We start from the raw sequence: 12,186 nt of genomic DNA on the forward strand, positions 1-12,186 counted from the left end.
CAGACGACCCCTGTGGACAACGGGCTCAATCCCACGGGGCCCTGGGAGAAGGTATAGAACCGCCCCACCCAAAGGCAAGGTTACCTCGTCGAGGGCAAGGAAGCTGCGGGTAGTCTTGTCCATCATGGGCCCCGGAGGTGGGTTGCCCAGCACTTTCACCCGCCTGCAAAGAAACCCAGGCCAAGCACCCAGAGACAGAGCCGGGGTCCTGGAAGGAAGCCCAAGCACCAGTGACACCGAGGATGGGCACCAACCCCATCTGCTCTGCTCCGGAACCCAGGCCGACTGGGAGCCCACTCCCTGAAGAGCTGCCAGTGATTCTGCAGGACAAGGGGATGAGATGTCCTGTACTGGTGCTGAAGCTTCCGCTCCACCTCCAAATACCATCTCATGCTGGGGGGGGTGGCGGGGAAGGGAGGGGGTTAGGGCTTCATCATATGAATTTGGGGAGGACACATTCAGTCCACAGGAGACCCCTCTTCTTCCCAGGCTCAGTACCGAGTGCCAGAGTGCTGAGTGCCCTCTCTGGCTTTTCTTGGTTTACCGGAAACACATGCTATTTTTGTTTTCCCTGCTGGTGGGAAGCAATGGGTGATCTTTTCTTTAATGGTGATGGCTTAAGGGGCAGAGGCAAGGCCGGAGGCTGCTGTGGGCACGTGCAGTGCAGCTTCTACGGTCACCAGCAAGTTTCCAGAATGGTCCACCTGAGTGTGTCCACTTCTGTCCAGCCCCATGGCCACTGTCCTGGTGGTCTAGATGGCTTCTACTGGCCTCAGCCTCGCCTCTCTCCTCAAACCCACCTTCTGTGCGGTATCCAGAGGCATCTTTCTAAAAGGCAGATCTGACCCTGGCAACCAGCCGCCTCAACCCTGCCATGCCGCCTCACTGCCTTTAGGGTAAAATACCTCTGCTTCACACAGTCTCAGGGGCCCAGGGTCTGGTCCTCATTTTCCTCTGTGAGATCACCTCTCCTCTGCCCAATTCCCTAAACACCAGGCCAATGGAATGGATTTTGGCTCTGGCCCCTGGCTGTACTCCAGCTGAGAGCTTGTCTCCTCCCTCCCCCCTCTGCTTCTCTGACTCAGGCCCCAGCCACCTGGCAGCCTCCCCAGCCCCTCCCACCCAGGCTGGGTCAGGGCCCTCCATGCTGGGGCTCCTGAGTGTCCTGCGCTCCCGCGAGAGGCAGGTCAGCACCACACGCGGGGATCCGGAGCTGGGCTGCCTCCGTTCACGTCCCAACTCCTCCGCAGACCTGCCTGGAGACCTGGCAGGTCTCTACCACACCCATTCTCCGCTTCTGCTTCCTTCCAGCACTGCCCCCCCCCAACCTGATGGGGAGCTTGTGAGGATTAAGTGATTCTCGGACGTCGCCCGACGTAGCTCCAGGAGTGTCCGCAGCGTGAGCCGGGCTGGCTCTGTGGGCGATCAAGGAAGCTCGCAGGCAGTCTGTCCTCTGATCGGACAGACACGGGCTCCCTGAAGGCAGAGCTGTGATTCGTCCACCCCATGGGTTGGCCAGAGCCAGGGCTCGGACAGCATGTGCTGAAGGGTCAGAAACCCTGCTGTCCACTTGCTGCCTGGTCCTTGGAGTGTGGAATTCCTGTAAAGGTGTAAAGACACCTTGGCTCCTTTCCATGCTCCTGTGACTCAGATTTGATGACTACTTTATTTTGCCTAAAAGACTGGCAATTAGAGATTTATGTGCAAAGCCCCTGCTGGGTCAATACCAGGCTGACAATTGCCCCCTTAATCTTCCCCTCTCCCCCTCCCCCTCCCTTCATCCCTCCTTCCCTTTCCTCCCCCCTATCTGCCCTCCTCCTCTCCCCTCTTCCCTCCCCACTCCCTCCCTCCCATTCTTCCGTATTTATTTAAGTCCCTGATTTTGATGTTAGGTGCTCAGGGTTCAGGGGTGAATGAGCTACCCGCCTGCCCTTCTGTTACAGTCTTACGGGTTATTCCAATTCTCTCCAAAGCAGGCACCAAAGGTGGTGTGATGACACAGGCGTGAAAGGAGCACAGAGGTCAGAGGTCGGGAAGGTGAGAGGCAGCCAGGTGACAAGAAAAGGTCTGGCTCCTGGAATTGTGAAGTGCAGGTGCTGGGCTGGCCCTGGGCTCAGCCAAATTCATTCCTTTCTAGTTGGATGATGACTGAAATCTTATCACCACCCCTCCCCCATCTCTAACATGGGCTAATCCTTCCTCCCAGGTCGTTTGGAGACCAAATAAAACAGTGGCTGTATAAGGTCTCTGTAAATAACAAAGGCTGCACCCATTTTTGATTTATGGAATTCTACCTTCCCAAGTAAATGAAATTTTCTTGTTTAAACTTTTTTTTTTTAATTGCAAAACTAAAACATGTGGATTGAAAAAAGTTGAGCCACATGCAAGCTGGTAAACAAAATGGGAAAGGTTTCTCTCCAAATCCCAAGATTCACCACTGTTAACATTGTTTATGCGGTAAACACAGAAACATCTAGAAAGTATGAAGGCTCAGCCACAGAAGTCGTGCTGGCCTCACTGCTGCATGTTCTTGGCGTGTTCCAGATGCTCTCCGAGCCTCGGCTTTGCCAAGTTTACACTGGGGAGGAGAATCGTCTCTACCTTCTGTGCGGGGATTGAATGACCTTTACTAGGCACAGCTTTGTCACAAGCAGTGTCGGCTTGTTCCACAACTGTGGTTTCAAAGCCCTGAGACGCATTTACTGAGCAGGCGTGATTCTTGACTAGGCGTTTTGCAAAGGCCCAAAACATCGTGACTCCTGTTATGATTCCAAGAGCGATTTTCATGGCAAACAAGTTGCGCTGGGCTTCCCTATTTTGTTTGCTGAAGTTACTTAATGCCTCCCATTCAATGTGTTTCAAGTCTTGCTTTCCAGGTTTTTAAAAAAGTTGTGATAAAATACATATAACATAAAACCATCTCAACCATTAAGTGTGCAGTTCAGTGACATCAAGTGCATTCACATGGTTGTGCAGCCATCACCACCGTCCGTACCCAGAATTTTTCCATCTTCCCAAACTCTGTCCCCATTAAACAACAACTCCCTGTCCCCCCTCCCCCAGCCCCTGGCCCCCACCATTCTACTTTCTGTCTCCAGGAATTTGACTGCTCTGGGGATTTATATAAGTGGAATCATATAAATGGATTTATCTTTTGTGATTGACATTTCACTGGGAATAATGTCCTCAATGTTCATCCATGTTGTAGCTTGTGTTAGAACTTCCTTCCTTTTTAAGATTGAATGTTATTCTGCTGTGTGGATGGACCACATCTTGCTTATCCATTCATCCATCCAGGGACACCAGGGCTGCTTCCACCTCTTGGCTGTTGTGAACAATGCTGCTGTGGACATGGGTGTGCAAACATCTGTCCTAGCCCCTGCTTTCGGTTGTTTTGGCTGTAAACCCACCCAGGTTTCTAGCACTTTCCGGGCTTGGCGCCAGGTGTCGGGGGCACAGAGGTGAGGAGGCCGAGGCTTCTGCTGTCAGGGAGCCGTGGTCTGGAGGGGGAAGCGGAAGTGGACAGGTGATGCCACTGGGTGGGAGACGCCAACCATTCCTCTGAACGGCACTTTGACTTTCTAGCGGCCTCTCACCTCTGTTGTTTCATCACTTCCTCACGGGTGCTGAGGAGCAGCTATGAATATCAGCTCCATTTTATAGGTGGGAGACCGAGTCGTGGGAGGATGCAACGCCTTGGCTGGGATCACCTGGTTAGTCGTGAAGCTAGTGCCAGAATTCAGGTCCATGGAGGCCAGCTCAGCAAGCTGTTCTCAAAAGCAATATCCCCCACGCAGCTAGTTTTAGAATTTTTGGCTGCACTTGCAGGTGACAGAAACCCAGCTCACGCTGGCTCCAGCGAGGGAGTTGATGGCTCATGTAATTAGCAAGGCCAGGTGTTGGGCTGGCCCGGGCTCTGCTGAACCTGGGGGCGGCGGGGCTGTGTGTGCTTCTCTCTCCACCTCCTGGGTCTGCCTTCCACTGGGCCTCGACTTTATTGAGCAGTTCTTCCGGGCGGCTGGGGAAGCTGACGGCCCGAAATCCAGGTTTCTGTGGTTCCCAGAACTCAGATCCCACAGTAAGAGAGAGCTTCCCCAGCCCTCCTGGCCCAGGGCGCCAGTCTTTGGAGACCTTCTGGGGCCTAGTTTGGTTCCCAGGCCAGGGCTCGAGCTAGGCATGTGTCAGGAAGATAGATTTTGGATTGGCAGGTCCAGCAGACCTCACGCATAAGGGAGGAGAGGCAGGCAGGCTGGCAAGGCACAGAGTCCTCACAGGGTGGGGAGGGCTTTGATGGCAGAGCCCAAACAAGAATGGAAACGAAACATCGACTGTGGGCGTCACAGGCCCCACGTGCTTTTTATCTTCGTTATGTGTGAGCCCACTCTGAGGATGGATTGAAGTAAAAGTAGCTGCCTTTCGGCAGCACCTCGCGGAAGTTGATCATCCAAAGGGATTCTTGTATGAAAACCTTTCTTGTTTTTTGATACAATATTTTAACTTTGGTCCTTCAATGTGCAGATACAGACTTGTGCCAACTTTTTCTCCCAAGCAGAAGAGTTCCTCCAATTCCTTTCCTGAGTGTTGCCCACAGGCTGAGCTGGCCGTGCCCATCCCAGCAAACCTGCTGCTTGGGGCCAGAGAGGGCGAGACCCCAGCCGGACACCTGGCCCCTGTTCTGCGTCCACGCTCGCCTCTGACGAGGAAATCATTATGCACAGCTCCCTGGGTAAGGTTTAAATAAAAACACCTTGGACGAGGATGCTGTACAACCTAGGAAGACGGAGGGAATGAGGAGGAATCAAATCACCTTTTGGTTTTCTGCACCCACTCTTCCAGCAGGGAGGCGGGACCCCCGTGGCCACCCCTCCCCCCCAAAGCGGGGACTTTCTGTCGGGGCCTTTCCTTGGCGTCTTCAAAAGCTACTCATCAGACAGACAATGCTTGGAGGTCTGGACTGGGGAGGTGGCAGTGCGATGGGGAGTGGATGGAGGGAGGCCCCACAGGGGGATGCAATGTCACAGGGTTGCCACGGCTCGGAGAGGGGAATGAGGCAGAACCTGGGTGGGCAGTGGGTCTGCTTGCTGAGATGAGTGGAAGGGAAGGGAGGCGGGTGCAGGGACGGATGAAGACTGCCCTTTGGATCTGCAAGTGCCGAGTCTGGACGCCTGTGGGAATCCAGGGGACCATCGGATCTACAAGTCCCTCTGCTTTATTTCTGGAGCCCTCAGACATTTCTAGTCATTGCTTCTTCTGGGGGGCTCAGGAACCTCACTTCTGTTCCCTCCGACCCACCCCGATCTTCGCCATTTCCCAGATATGTTTTAAGCTCCGACTGGGTACTGGGCCCTGTCCTAGGAGCTGGGGATACAGCTGGGAACGACATAGACAGCCCCCCTCCCCCGAGTGGTGCGTGCAGTCCAGTGGGGAGAAGTGGCGGCAAACAAGAAACAAAGCAAGCAAGCAGGTTGTGTGCCGGACGAGATGGGGAGCTGGGGCAGGCCCCGTGGATGGGGTGAGGGAGCTGCATCTGGGGGAGAATGTTCCAGGAGGGGGAGGGGCGGTGGCGGGGGGTGGTAGGGAGGGGAGTGAGAGGAGGCCAGACCACACAGGTCTCCTGCCTTTTCTCCCAGGCGAACAGGGGCCACGGCGTCTTTTTAAAAAAATTTAGCAGTTTTATTGAGATATAATTCTCAGACCATGTAATCCACCCGTTTAATAGACAATTAGATTTAATACATTCGATGGCTGTGCAACCATCACCACAGTCAATTACAGAACATTTTCATCACCTCGAAAAGAAACCCCGTACCATTTAGCCATGGCCTCCGTACCTCCCATTCCCCGGCCCAGGCCCTGAGCAGCTACTAACCTGCTTTCTGTCTCCGTAGACTGCCCTGTTCTGAACATTTCGTATGAATGGCATCCCATAGGGCGTGGCCTTTTGTCTCTGGCTGAGCACCATGTCCTCCAGGTTCATCCCTGTTGTAGCCTGCGTAAACCTCATTCCTTTTTCCGGCTGAATAATATCCTGCTGTGTGGCTGGACCACATTAGGTTCACCCTTCGTCCCACGTGGATGCGTCTGGTTCCCGCCCTTTGGCGACTGTGGGTGGTACCGCTGTGAACATGCGTGTGCAAGGTACCGCATGGACACGCTCTCATTGGTGGCAGCGTTTTGAGCGGAGGAGAGTCACGCTCCAGTGCACATCAGACGTTCCTATCTTCATCACTCTGGTGAAGGAGAAATAGGGAGTGTCAGCCCTAAATGGAAAACGGGGGAAACCAGGAGGCCCCCGTGGTTGGAGGAGCTTCCCTTCCAGCCCTGCCTTCGCTGGAGGTGTGGGCTCAGGTGCATCTGATCCTGGCTGAGCCTCCCCCCTCTCTCTGGGATTTTTTTTTCTTTTGGCAGCTTCACCTGGCTTGCGGGATCTTAGTTCCCCGACCAGGGATTGAACCCCCTGCAGTGGAAGCACAGAGTCCTAACCACTGGACCACCAGGGAATTTCCCTCTCCCTCTCCCTCTTTACGTTTATCTTTGAGATAGTTTCCAAAGAGCCGAACATCAACTTCCCCTAATGTTAACTGTGAGTCTCATTACAGTGTATCAGAATAATTATTTAAAAAATTAAGTACCTCACGTGTACAGTACAAAACTCAAAATGTACAAAAGGTATGTCCTGAGAAATCCATCTCCCTCTCAGCTGCCAGCCCGTCCTCAGCTGACCCTACGGTCACCAGCCCAGCACCTCCTGCCCTGGCCTGGGAATAGGGTCGCCAGGTAAAACACAGGATGCCCAGTTAAACTTGAATTCCAGATAAACAGTGAATCATTTTTATTTAATTTTTTTTAATGTGTATTTTTTTCAAAGTAGGATTTTTATTTTGATGGTTTCTAGCTTCTTTCAATGACTACTTTACTGAGTTGTAGACTCTTTTTTTGGCTGTGCTTGTGGCATCTTAGTTCCCTGACCAGGGATTGAACCCAGGTCCCTGGCAGCGGAAGCGCGGAGCCCTAACCACTGGACTGCCAGGGAATTCCCAGGGAATCGTTTTTAGTATAAATATATCCCAAACAATGTATGGGACATACTTATTACTAAAAAGCATTCGTTGCTTAATCTGAAATTCAGATCTCGCTGAAGGTCCTGTATTTTTATTTGCTAAAACTGCAAGCCTGCCAAGGAGAGAAAGAGGCCCATGAGAGAGAGAGATTTAGCGTGGAGAATAAAACAAGGGCTGGGGTGGATCAGCTACTTCTGGGCCACAGCTGTGTTCCTGATGATTTATGTTTGGGTTACTTTATTCCTGTCTAGCAAATTGGTCCTACAGATCTCATTTTATTTTCCATTTGTTTATTCATTCATTCAACCCAAGACACCTACTGCATGAGGGCCGTAGTGTAGTAAAGGCAGATGCCAAGCCCCACAGCTGCTCTGCCCAAGCTGCTGAGAGAACAGATACAATAACAGCACCCTTCCCTGACATGTCCTTCACTGTTTTCCTCTAAAACATCGGCCCCATGAGACCAGGGGTCCTGCGTGTCTCGGTCACCGCTGTATCACCAGTGCCCAGAGCAGGGCCTAGGACAGAGCAAAGCTTTCAATCAGTATATTTGTTAGGTGAATGACTCTGAAAATGGGCCCCAAGCATTAACAATCATGTGAAACTCAGCATGGCGATGGGGGCATGTCATTAAATTCAAAGCACCCCTTTCTTGGGTCATTTCATAGGAAATACTTGCAGGAAAATGGGTTTCTGCTAGATTGCACCTTTCAATTACTGCCCAGGAAAACAGCTCAATTTCATTGCTGTGCCTGGGGATTCCGGAATCTCTTCCAGGCAAATGTGTTATCCTGGGGACCCCTGTAAGCTCTATATCTCCCAGGTTCTCCCCACCTTCCCTCCCCTCTCGTGCTTCCCTGGTCTCCATGTGGCCTCCACCTGCGAGCTGGGGGCTGGGATGCTGAAGGCAAGCCCTTGCTGCAACTTTGTGAGGTCTGTGGACCAGAAAGAAAGGCCGGGCAGGGAGGAAGAGCCAGAGTAATGTTTCTCTGTGTGTGTAAGGAGTGTGTGACTTTGGTGGAGACGCACGTGTGTGGTGCTTCCCCACGTGTACGGTGCATCCTGTGTGCATAGAAAAGGGTAACAGGGACCAAGGCCCCAGCCCTGACGGGGCGCGTGAGGACGACACAAGACTGCCTGATTCTCCTTAGCAAGGACTTCGTTCCATGCCCCGAGCACCCTGACCACTGGGTGTGTTTCCAGCTGGAACCTGGCAATGCAAACGTCACCTTGACGTGTGTGTGTGTGTGTGTGTGTGTGTGTGTGTGTGTGTGTGTGTGTGTGTGCGCGCACGCACATGAGAGGGACCGTTTGTGGGGAAATGAGAGTTTGGCAGTAACTCAGCCGAGTGGGGTTTTTATGGTCTGTCTCCTGCTTTGGGGCCCTGCCTGCACCTTCTGCGGACCAGCAAGTTTCCATCCAGGCCCATTTCCCTCCATCTGGTCCACACCTCCTTCCAGACCCAAGTCCAGAAAACAGACCTTCTGGAGATTAAGTTAAAACCAAGAGGTTTCCAGCCAGCAGCCAGCCTGGGGCCATGGGAAGAGCTTCTATTTGGGAGGGGTGGCTGTTTTTCTCTCAGAAAAGTGGACGAGCTAAATCCCCCTTTAGAGGTAGAAAGCCCTACGTGGGCACCGAACCAATGATCCTCACGACCCCTGTGCCGGAGGGACAGAGGCACATCTGTCTGTCCAGCACCCCTGAGTTTTGGGAACTCCCCCACGCTTCCGTGTGACTCCAGTGGGGCTGTCAGGGAGGGGCCGTGAGCTCCCTGCCACAGGGTGGGCACAAGACCTCAACAGGCAGGTCAGAGTGGCCTGTACCCCGCATGCAATGATTGGGCCAAAGCTGAACGCAGGACTGAAGCAGAGTCCAGTATCCCTGTCCTAAGATTGAGGTTCAGAGAGGTTGAGTGACCTGCCTTAAGACACACAGCTGGATCAGAACCAGAGAGGCCCCCAAGGCTGTGGCACCTACAAGGGAGGGGCAGGAGGCTGAACCCTGGCACCACCAGCGGGGAGGGAGTGATGGTGGAGTTCTGACTCTGACCTGAGAAGGGCCCTGGGGTGGGAGATGGGGGGGCCACAGTGGGACCCCCAAACACAACCAGAACTTTCTGACAGAGACAGAAGCAGCCAGACAGCTCTGCCACCGGCCCGTGGAGGGTCTTGGCTGTGTTGGGATGGCTGGAACAGAGTTACTGCCTGGGGAGTCTGCTGGAGTCACGGGCCAGGACCACGGCGCCTGCACGGGGAAAGGAGCCCAGGGAGGCAGCGCAGCTGGAGGAGGCGTGAGGGCCGCTGCGCTGCCCTGAGGGCGGGGGAGGGAGAGGAGGCCGGCTGTGTGTCAGGGCCACAGCAGGGCCACTGGGCCATAGCCGGGACGGTCCGGTCCTGGCAGGGTGGGTGTGGGCTGCGGTGGGCGTGCCAGCATGTGGAGAAGAGGGCGTGTATGAATGTGTGAGTATGCACACGTGTGAGACAGTGTGTACACGTGCATATGTGCGCGCACTCGCATGTGGGAATGTGTGGTGTGTGTACACACGTGCACATGTGAGCGTGTACCTGTGTGTACACGTGCATGTGAGTGTGTACGAGTGCATGTGTGCACACACGTGTGGGAATTGTGTGGTGTGTACAATGCACATGTGTGTCCACGTGCACACGTGAGCGTGTACCTGTGTGTACACATACACACGTATGCATAGTGTATGTGTAAACATGCACATGTGTGCAAGTTGTGTGTGCACGTGTGTCCTCTCAGGGCTGGGGCACGTGGAGGTGGCAGAGGTAGAGGCACCACTGGTGGGGCTGCAGGGCAGATGCCAGGGAAGGGATGATGGCAGCTGAGGGAAACTGAGGCAGGTTGACTTGGGGGTGGTGAGGGGGGTCGGAACAGGGCCCTGCAGGGAGAAGGTCCGGCTCAGGTCCCCGGGCCAGGCTGATCCGCTCCCTCTACCGGTGGTCCGTGGTCACGGGCGGTCCCACCGGGGCCGGGAAGAAAGCTGAGCTGCCTTCTGCCGCAGCCCCTGCAGATCTCCCAAGCCGGCGGCTTCCGAGGCAGAGGTTTTGGCAAACGCCGCAGAATTAAAACCTGGGAGGTTGTTAAGAAAACCACCAAACAACCCACACCCACAGCCCTCCAGTCTAAGGCGGCTTTAACACGTGCCCGCCGCCGCACAGGGAAAGGAGTTGACTCGGGAATTCCTAGAAAAGGACTGTTCCCAGCCCCAAGTGCAGGGCCAACAGCGCCTCCCTGGGCCTCTCCTGCCAACCTCCCCCCTGCCCGCCCCTCCTCCGGGCCTAGGCTGGGCACCCAGGACGAGGACGCCAGGGAAAAGCCAGGAGGGTAACCTGGGCGAGGAGGACGGAAGGGCCCGGGGTGGGGCGCTGCGCGAGGGGGCCTGGGCCAGGCTGCTATGGGAATGTGCTCACGGCCCCAAACAACCAGCTTCACAAGGTCACGGGCTTTGGGGCACCTGCACGCTGACTCAGACCCCGCCAGCTCGCTCCTCCCATGGACCAGTGGGAGGTGGCCTTGCTGTGTGGCAGGCTGTCCTCTCCTCCTGCCCCATGGCCTTCTCAGCTCTCTTCCGGACCATTGCTCAGCCCCTCCCTGGGATCCTGCCTCCATTCTGAACCTTCCCACCCACCCTCCACACAGTTGGAAGACGATGATTTGCCTACCCAACGATGAGTCCCTTCCCTCTTTACATCAGGCAGACCCTGATTTTGTGCGGGGCAGCATTGTGTCTGGATAAAATGCAGATTCCCCAGGCTCTGTTGCAGTTTGGGTGGCCATGGGACTCAGTGCTGGCCATGAGATGTGTGTGGAAGTTCCTGGGTGGGGATTCTGGAACGTCTTTTGCACTTGGTCTGTTCTCTACCCTCCTGCCTGGAATGGCAATGTGATGCCTGGTATTCTGGCAGCCATCTTGTGACCATAAGGAGAGACACTATCCCAAGGATCCTAGAGACAGAAAGAGTCTGGGTCCCTGAACAAGTTCTGGAACTGCCCAACGATCCCTGGACTGCTGCTATCCAGCCTGCTTGTTATCTAAGAAAGGGTGACGGGAGAGAACCTTCTAAAGCCTCACAGTGCAGGAAACAGCCTGTTCCAAGGAATGGAGATAAGAACATAGCTGGAGAGTCCAGGGAATGGAATGCATCCCCAAGTCTTCCTGGCTCTTTGCCTGAGGCAGTCCGCCCTGCTTCCTCTGGCCCTTGCTACCCCTGACGGAGCATCCCAGGAGGAACTCAGGAGAGCCCAGCCTCACCCTCCTCCTGTTCCCAGCCCTCACCTCCAACTTCAGCCCCTCTGTGTCCTTGAGGGCCCCTTCACCTCCATGAGGGCCCTGAAACCCCCCTCTGAGTCCTTTCTTCTTCCCCAACTGGAGGCAAAGCCTCTGCCACCCCAGGCTGCTGCCCAAGTGTGCCGGGCTCTCAGTCCCAGGGCACCGGCTCCTGGACCCAGGACGCGGCAGCTGCACAGAGAGGGGGGTTGAGCATTTATAACGTGGCAGCAGGGTTCACAGGCTCCCAGCATCCCAGGCGGCCCAGGGGCTCCTACTGGCTAGGGGCTGTGACCCAGACAGGTGGGGGTGATGGCTTGCTGCACCTCTCCGGACCGCATGGCTGTTCAAACACCTGATGACTGAGATACCGTGCCCAGCACCACCCCCCCGGGCAGCCTTCCTGCGCGTCTCATTCCTGCACACAGACACGATTGTCCTGACTCTCCAGGTTTGGAGGGGCACCACGGCAGCCACAGGTGTGTGCGTGCACACGTGCGGGCTCTGCCTACGAGGCTGGGATTGTCAGGCCCTGCCCCTGCCGCCCACCCCCTCCTCTCCCACTGCTGCACTGCTGGGCTTGCTCATAGGACCCTCGGCTCCAGGACCTGTCCTTCCTGGATGCTGGAGGGGCTTCGCAGCTCTGGCCCCTGAGACGTGCGGGCGCCCTTATCTTTCCTCCTGGGTCGGGACTCGGCTGTTCGTCCAGTGCTGTCTCTGAGAGCGTCTACCACGCCTCTGGGGATGCACATGCTACTCCTTGGTGTCCCAGGCGGGGCCTCCCGGGAAGCTGACGCCGAGGTGGTGTTATTGTGTGGGGTTGTATCAGGGAGT

This window comes from Balaenoptera acutorostrata, chromosome 5 (genome assembly GCF_949987535.1).
Source record: "Balaenoptera acutorostrata chromosome 5, mBalAcu1.1, whole genome shotgun sequence".
Lineage (NCBI taxonomy): Eukaryota > Metazoa > Chordata > Mammalia > Artiodactyla > Balaenopteridae > Balaenoptera > Balaenoptera acutorostrata.